The 8,405-nt window shown below is 49.1% G+C and overlaps 1 protein-coding gene across 2 annotated transcripts in view; it reads right to left on the bottom strand.

Moving 5' to 3' along the window:
* Ext2 (exostosin glycosyltransferase 2) overlaps nt 1-8,405 on the bottom strand; it is a 143,154-nt gene that overhangs the window by 11,480 nt on the left and 123,269 nt on the right. The gene's annotated exons all lie outside the window — the stretch shown is intronic.

The following is an 8,405-nucleotide window of genomic DNA, read 5'->3' as shown; positions in this document are numbered from 1 at the left end:
CCTTGGACACGTGCACCTGCATGTATGTACACATGGGCCTTGGACACGTGCACCTGCATGTACACATGGGCCTTGGACACGTGCACCTGCATGTACGCATGGACCTTGGACACGTGCACCTGCATGTACGCATGGACCTTGGACACGTGCACCTGCATGTACACATGGACCTTGGACACGTGCACCTTCCTGCATGTACACATGGGCCTTGAACACGTGCACCTGCATGTATGCATGGGACCCAGTGAGATAGGTTAGTGGGCAAAGGTGTCTTCTGCCACGCATGATGACCTGGGTTCCATCCTGACGGACTCACATGGTAGGAGAGAAGTGACTTGTGCAAGCTGGCCTCTGACCTCCATATGGACATCATGACACATCATGGCAGATCCATTCCCACAATAAATACATTAAAACACAATAAGAAGTTTTTTTTTTTAATCCAAGCATACACTACTCCCTCAATTCCCACCCCCACACAAGGAGCTCAATAAATCAGGGATAATTTGCTGCCTACTTGTGAAGCTTATTTTCTTCTCAGCTGGGCCAACCTTCAGCAGTGTCTAAAGGATGGCACCCCCAAAGGCCTCAGCTCAGTCCCCCTCTTTAGGGAATCTCATTCATCTCATTACTTTAAATCCCAGCTCTAATTTCATCACTTCATATCTGCTCAGCCCTGCAGGCCACTGAGATATCCAGCGTCTTTCCGGCTACCCTGCCTGGGTAAATAAAGGTTCTCTCTACTACCATGCTGAACAGTGCGTACGCTGCACCTTGTCATCTGACAGCACTGGTTACCTGCACTAGACCTCACCAGATAAGGCTTGTGGAAGCTTAAGTTCCTTCACACAGAGAGCGACCGGAAGGTCAACCTATTTTCCCTGAGACTGCAGCCATTCCCTTTCTTCTGTCTGTTCCTCCCAGCTGTGCACAATCCTTTCCAAGTTGCTATGGTCCCAGGAGGTGCTGTGTATGGAAAATGGAGGATTAGCTGAAGGGAACTTGACTTTCTACACTGCTTTTGGGAAGCAGTCATCCATGCTGGGGTGGGACTGCTCACAATTCAGTTTTTGGGGCTCACTCATGCTCCTGTCGATAAGTCCAATAAAAGCATTGGTTCACCCAGCTAGAACTCGAGTAGAAGTGTTTCTTCAGTTTGCCACTGGTACCGTATCTAGGATGGTGTTTACAGGAAAAGTTAAGAATGGCTCAAACAGAACTCAATCTCACATCCCAGAAAGACCCTTCAAGCTTCTCTCTCTCAGTCAGTTGCCCCACTAGCTCAAGCCCAGATGCCCAGGTAGCCTTTGTCCTCCTTTCCAGATCTATTACAACATCCTGCTGGCTCTATTTCCGCCACCTCTAACTTTACTTCTGCACTCCCTGGAGCTCCAACCAGATTCCAGGACAGCCACCTCTTCCTCTTCCCTCAAACCGGAACCGGCCAGCATCTCTAACAGTACTAGTCTAGAAGAACTACAGGTATTCCTGGCCTCTGGGCTCTTTCCTAGCATTACATGTTATTTTTGTTACACATTTATCTATAGAAGTGATGTGGTCATGTTCCAGAGTGACAAGCAGCTTCCCATCACTTTACGACACGGAGCTTGAGGAGAACATGTGGATGCCATTCTCCAGGGCACAGCCGGGTGGTTAGCAGCAATACCCCTCCTTTGGAACTACTTGGGGCTCTCATAAGAGAACCACACACTGGGGGCTTAGATTAGAAACTTCTGAATTCCAGGAGACCAGAAGCCTTGAGTCAAGGTTGTCAGGGCCACGTCCCACTGACAGCTGTTGGCAAAGACCCTAACGGGCCCCTGGCTTGTGGTGCTTGGCTATCATTTCTTCTGTTTCCTCCTCCTCCTCTTCCTTCTCTTCTTCCTCCTCCTTCTCCTCCTCCTCTTGTGCCAACAGTTGCATCAACTAGCCCTCCATCCTTACAGGATCAAGTTTCCTCACTCAAGTCTGTCCAAGTTCCAGTTATGCACGGACTCCAGTCTTCACCATTCAGGCCCCGCCCTGGCGGTCTCATTTTAACTTAGTTAACTCCGAAAAGCCCACTGTTAAATAAAGTTACAACATGAGGTACTGAGTGAGGGTCAGAACTTAAACGCATCGTTTATGAGGGGACATAGTTCAACCTCTAACATCTCCTGGAAATTTTAGAGAAACATTCCACCTGTAAAACAAACAACAATGGCTTCCGATTTCACCAAGAATCATACACAAGGACCCACCGCCACATCAGCTTTCACCATGTTCTCCTTTGTGCGCTGTGATCCTGACTAGACCCTAAGCCCTTTGCTTCTGCTGTGTCTTCTGGAACATTTTTCTAGCCTCAAAAGGCTGGCTCCTTATCACCAATGGAGCCTCTGCTTAAGCATCAACACCTTCAACAGGCCCGCTTAGCATCTCATATCAGACAAATGCCACTGGTACCCAACCCCCGCCCCCATCATATACCTGCAGCACCTGCTCCTCTTTATTAAATTTTCACTTGTGCTATCACTTTAGCTAGTGATTAATTTACTTCTTTCCAGTAGAGTTCCCACTGGATCAGGACGGAGATTGTCTCACTGTGGTATCCAAGTCCGAAGAACAGCAGGACACACCACACCACAGCACCCCTCACTGGCTGCTGAGGGCACAAAGGGGCTGGGAAGGGAGGTGGAGCCTTTCAGTTTTATCACAGCCAGAACAGTGCACTCAGCCATGGAAGAAGGCCTGCATAACACACACTTGTGGTTAGTGTCAGTGACAAGCATGAGGACTCTGAGTGTGACAGGCACAGGAAGAGTCTCCCACAGCAAGTCACAGAAGCTGGGGGAGGGGGACACAGAATATTTGCTGAGTCACTACACTGTCATTACACTTTCTACCCAGGAAATCATCTCCAGATTTTATGGGACATCCAACCTGTCTCATGGGTGTGGCCTGGGGGTCATAAGGAGAGCTGTCCCTGGTGTGATACCAGTGCATCTATCAGGTTCTCAGACTCACAGCCTTGGCTTCATTAACACCATATTGTAACCAACAGACCTAATGGGCTACAGAGATCATCCTAATAGCTGCAGACAAATGAATCTATGTCAAGTGTAACCCGGCTGTGTGAGCTGCTGTTTGCTCTCTGGTATGGAGTATGTGTCTCAGCAAATTAAAATAGTACGAAGCTATGATGGTTTTATAGAGGCAAGGGCACAAACAGTCATAACTCTATCTGTGGATCAGGACACCCAAGTCACAGCACCTTGCTGGTTAAGCTTCCTAAGTGGACAGTAGTGTCTGAATGGCCCTGAGCACACACAGCTAAGCAGCTGGAAAGGCAGGATGCAGGCCCGTATCCAACTCTATCGGCATTGCTGAAGACAGCAGTTGCCTTTCCTGTTGATTTGGATACTGAAATCAAAAGAAGGCAAGTCCCCTTCTGCTCTCAAAGGGCCCTCCCCCAGCCCACCTGCCACCATCATCCATCATCACTATCATCCCCTTTTCGTTATTATTGTTATTGTTATCTCTCAGTTTCAGGGTCAGATGCTGTTAAGATTTCAGTATGGAGATCTTCCTGTTGGCTGAAGTCACTTAGCTTCTCTCCAGGACGTAATCCATGACATCCAGTCACAGGCCGCCAAACTGCAGTGTGCTGAAAGGCACCAGAGGAGTCCTTGTCCTGAGTCCTGGATTCCCCTGGAGCCTTGCCTAAGCTCTGTTCTTTCTAGGCCCCTGGCCTTGACTTACTCCAGGCAGCTGGATCCAATCAAGACGCCATCCTTACTACTTCATCTGTAACTCTGCAGCTGACTACAGGATCAGAATGAGGGGAGCAGAATGGGATGCCCCGCCCCCCCAAATCAGCCAGGATAGAACCAAACTGGTATGCACACAGTAGACATTTTCCCAGCCAGAGCAGCAGCACTGTCCACTCTGTGCCCCTCTCCTCGTGGAGCACCCCATTCCAAGTCCACTCCTTTCTCCTCTGGCGTCAGACCCTTTGCATCTGCAGGGTGGGACTCGGAGGCGCCCCCTCCCACCTACATCAACGATGCTTCCTACTTCACTCTGGTCTAGTCACAGGCCTTCTAAAGAGCACCCTCATGGACAGTCAGCAGCATAGTCCTGAGGATGAAGAGCCCGGAACACTCTGGACTTTCTATCTGAATACAGATTACAGCTACAGAATATTCCTACTGCTGCTCCTTCCGTGCTCTTAACCCCAAACACCCTTTTCCTGATCACAGAATTTTTCTATTCTCAGGACTAACAGATGCAATTACCTGGTCCATTTTCTGCTTTCTTTAAAACAAAACAAACAGTTCCTCAAACTGAAAGCCATGAGGTTTTCTGTGGCTTCCCACCGGGTAAGGCAAAGCACTTTTGCCATTGTTCACAGTCTCAAGAGGCAGGCTAACTGGACCCTTGCATCCATAGACACTGCACAGGGCACACGGCCAAAGAAGACGGCTGCCCCACTGGCCCAGTCACGGCGCCACATTTCCGTTTCCCTTTTCCATCTGGATTAGCTGGTTGCTAATGTCCTCGTAGGGAAAGATCTCTGCTCCTTCCTCCTCCCAGGGTGATGTGTTTCAGGCTGTGGATTTCTGAACAGACTGGTCTGGATCAGTGCACTCTGTTAAATGCCATATTCATGAGAGCGGTCCATAAATGTTCCTGAAGAGAAACACCGTGCTGCATTCTGAGTCAGCCTCCTTCCTCCTCAGAGAAAGAGAGGGAAGGATGCAGCCACACGTGGTGTCCATCTGGAGGTGCAATCAGGACACCAACATCAAAACAGGCTCTCTCTGAAGTGACTGTTACAGCCACCCCCCCCCCCAAGGCACAGTCCCACATATTGCCCTGGACTACAGAGATGTGTTTCAGGACAACTGAGACAAAAGTGCAGGAAGGGGAAGCTATGCAGGACAGGGCATGCCTGTAACTCCAGGATGAAGGAGGCAGGCACAGGATAACCATGACTAAGGGGCTAGCTTTGTTTACACAGCAAGACCCATGTCTCTCCTGATAGAAAGCAACAGCATGGCTAAGAGGCAGTGTATATGTGTAAACATGGTTCCAAAGGTTTCATGTTTTTCCTTGCATATATTTCTAGGTTATATCAACTGCTAAGAATCACAGTGACACAGAACTCTATGAACTAGCTCAATCCCTGTGGTCTCATGGTCTCATGCTTGGGCAAGGCAGAGCTGAAAGGAGTCAGCAACAAGTAAAGGTATTTAATGAGTGGTCTCATCCTTCGTACTTCAGGGCAGCATGCTTCCTTCAGGAGAGTGTGCTCTGTCCTGCACGTGGACCAGATGTGGAGGCAGTAGCTGGCCGGCTTCCATTGAGAAGCCAGTTACAGGATTCATTCATGAATGTGTGTGTGTGTCCATGCATGCACATATGGAGGCCAGAATACTGGGTGTATTCTGAGACAAGGTTTCTCACTGAACATGGAGCTAAGGCTGGTGGCCAGCAAGCCCGACATCCCTGTCTCTGCTCCTCCATCAATGCTAGTGCTATGGACATGTATGTGGTCCCACCTTGCTTTTCATGTGGGTGCTGGGAGTTTCACTTGATTCCTTACACTGGTATGGCAAGCTTGACTAGTGTTCTTCCCCACCAGGCCTTCTCTCGAGGCCCCAAACCCACCTTACTTGCAGCTTGCTGAGAAGTGCAAAGGGGGCTGATGGGCTTCACTCTTAGGCCAGACTTTGCATCACACCCGCAGATGGTGCTTTGTTAAGAGGGAGCTCTGTGGAAAGCTAAGAGCCTTGGTTCACAACAGGGGCACAATGCTGACTAGAGACATCTAGAGCTAGAGCATTGTCACCCAGCACTGACAGATACATGGGTAAACAGCATGTTTTACGATCAACCTGTGAGATCACCTCAGTCTGCCTGAAGGACCCTTTCAAGCCATGGAAGAGTTTTCATTAAAATCAATCAACCCAGCAGGAAAACTAGGAGCATGGGAACCCTCCAGGGGTTCGGTGGAACTCTCATCTGTCCAGTCTGACTGGGGGCAGGGCTTTGGCAGTGGGTACATGATGTGCTTCTCATCTGTCCAGTCTGACTGGGGGCAGGGCTTTGGCAGTGGGTACATGATGTGCTTCTCATCTGTCCAGTCTGACTGGGGGCAGGGCTTTGGCAGTGGGTACATGATGTGCGCTTATTTAAGTGACAGCTTCAGGTCAGTGCTGAAGGCCCGGGAATGGGCTGTGCTTAGTTCTAGTAGGAACGGGATTGTGTCCATCTTTCAGTGGTGGTCATTACTGGGAAGGCATTTCTGGGAAAAGCGGGTTTTGCGACACCCGCCTCATCCTTGAGTCAGTATCAGCTGTGGGAAGAAGACGAATGCTGAGTGATCTGAAGCTCTGAGGCCTGGTTCACAAGCTGTGTCCAGGAGCTGCAGCCTTCAAGATCATCTGGAAGGGAGAGGTATTCATCCAAGTACTCATCTGTTCCCTCCACAGATGGGAAAAACTGACCTAAGGAGGAATCCGCCATCTAAGTCTACACTGCTAGGTTGAGCCTGCATGGTCGATCCAAAGCCCCAAGGCAGCCCTGCTCATCAACCTTTATGGCTTCCCAGCATTCTAAGAGGTACCCAACTCCCGAGTTCAGGCCCTCACTGGTGAAACACGACAGCCAGGTTGAGGCTAGTCTAAATCACCCACTGCACCTGGGCTCTTGAGCCTGTGTCCAAGGACAGGAACCCTGAGAGCTGCGCAGTGCACTGATCACGCAGGTGGACAGCGGAACATGGCTGCGGGAGGTGAGGGCGGAGACCAGGACTGGCCTTTGGCTTCCATCGAGCACTCGTCTTCCTAAAGCAGAAGCTTCACTGTGAGTGTGGTTTCCATTTAGAATCAGCAGCTACATGCTCATGCCTTGAAGAGAAGAGGCCCTGTCAGCTGTGTGCAAGCCAGTGTGTTTCCACAGCACATCTGAGCGCCTCCTGGAACCTCAGAATCTATGAGGCACTGGGGCAGAGGAGGAAGCACGAGCCCAGAGCAATTGAATGAAAGATTAAACCCGAGGATTCTTTATGAGGCCATGAATCTCTTCCGAGAGACAATAGAGGGAAGGAGGAGGGTGCAAGTGAGCAGACGGGAGGAAGGGCAGGATGGGGTATGCTCTTGCTAGCTCTGTGCCCCCAATTGATTTTCTTTGCAGAGCCTCAGCTCCAGTCACTGTTTCTTGGCCTGGTCTCAGGAGACTACTATTCAGTGAAGTGAAAACTATAATGAGCAAGCAAATGGCTGTTTCCTAAATCCTGCAAAGTGAGGAAAGACAGACTGTTACCACTCAGCGGATGGTTACTGAGGATTCAGAATCCTGAACTCAAGGCTGGACCAGAGGCTCAGACTGCCCCAGAAGTGAGTGAGTGGCGCTCATCACTTGAGTTAGGGACATGGGCAAGAGCAAACCTGACAAGTGTCTTCTTTTCCTCACACAGAGGAAGAAAGGATACCTGAAAACTGTTGGACTCCAATTAACTTCAAAGCCTGAATGAACTCCCATTAAAAAATAATATCACTTTATTTTTTAAATTTTTATTTTATGAACATTGGTGTTTTGCCTGTATGTGTGTCCTTGTGAGAGTGTCAGGTCCCCTGAAACTGAGGTTACAGACAGTTGTTAGCTGCCATGTGGGTGTTGGGAATTGAACCCAGGTCCTATGGAAGAGCAGCTAGTCCTATTAACCATTGAGCCACCTCTCCAGCCTCATGAATGAACTTCAAATGGTCACTTCCTGAGCAATCTCACCACTCTGCTCTCTGTTTAGTTTTGATCCACAATCAGCTAACACAAACCCTTCATAACAACTTATGTCCCACATACTGCCAAACAATGATTCAGGACAGTTTACAGAAAAAGGCAAAACTAAGGGAATCTAAACTATCAACAGAGGCTGTACTCTATGGCATTAAAAAAAAATCTAGAGTTGGTGAGACAGTGCATACAGGTGATGACTGCATGACGAAGGAGGGGCAGTATGACCACAAGTGTAAAGTCACTCCAGGCTACAAACACACAAGCAAACAACAGCAAATAGCTTCAAAATATTAGGTGCAAAACTAGGGAGTTAGCTTAGCTGGTGATGTGCTTGCCATAAAAGCATAAGGATTTGAGTTCAGTCCTTAGCACCCATGCAAGAAGCAAGGTGTGCTGGTGTGTGCTTGTAATCCTAGCACTGGAGGGAGAGGCGTGTGGGTCTCTGGGATCTCTGGGGCTCACTGGACACCTAGAATAAAGTACAGGATGAATTCAAGGTGATTGAAAAGACCCTGTCTCAAAAAAATGTTGATGGCTTCTAAGGCATGACACTTGAGGTTGACCTACTAGTACTACTACAACTACACACACACACACACACACACACACACACACACACACAGAGA

Source organism: Microtus ochrogaster, assembly GCF_000317375.1.
Source record: "Microtus ochrogaster isolate Prairie Vole_2 chromosome 14 unlocalized genomic scaffold, MicOch1.0 chr14_random_1, whole genome shotgun sequence".
Lineage (NCBI taxonomy): Eukaryota > Metazoa > Chordata > Mammalia > Rodentia > Cricetidae > Microtus > Microtus ochrogaster.
The sequence above is the reverse complement of the archived record's forward strand: the minus strand, read 5'-3'. Positions and strand labels throughout refer to the sequence as shown.